Below are 504 nucleotides of genomic sequence, written 5' to 3'. Positions count from 1 at the left end.
TTCTGGCTGAAATTGAGGGACTTGAGCAAAACTCTAAAAAGGCTGACAAAAGGACTGTTGATGCTGTTGGAATCTGACCTCCCTGCACTCAAAATGGATTTTCTGGAGCTACAGAATCCAAATGGCGCTCTCTCAACGGCGTTGAAAAGTAGACATCCAGAGCTTTCCAGCAATATATAATAGTCCATACTTTATTCGGGAATTGACGATGTAAAGTGGCGTTCAACGCCAAGTACATGTTGTTGTCTGGAGTAAAACGCCAGAAACACGTCACGACCCGGAGTTGAACGCCCAAAACACGTCATAACTCGGAGTTCAACTCCAAGAGAAGCCTCAGCTCGTGGATTGATCAAGCTCAGCCCAAACATACACCAAGTGGGCCCCGGAAGTGGATTTATGCATCAATTACCTACTCATGTAAACCCTAGGAGCTAGTTTATTATAAATAGAACATTTAACTATTGTATTAGATGTCTTTTGACCACGTTTCATCTTTGGTCTCAG

The sequence above is a fragment of the Arachis duranensis genome, chromosome 4 (genome assembly GCF_000817695.3).
Source record: "Arachis duranensis cultivar V14167 chromosome 4, aradu.V14167.gnm2.J7QH, whole genome shotgun sequence".
In the NCBI taxonomy this organism is placed as follows: domain Eukaryota; kingdom Viridiplantae; phylum Streptophyta; class Magnoliopsida; order Fabales; family Fabaceae; genus Arachis; species Arachis duranensis.
Note: the sequence above shows the minus strand (reverse complement) of the source record.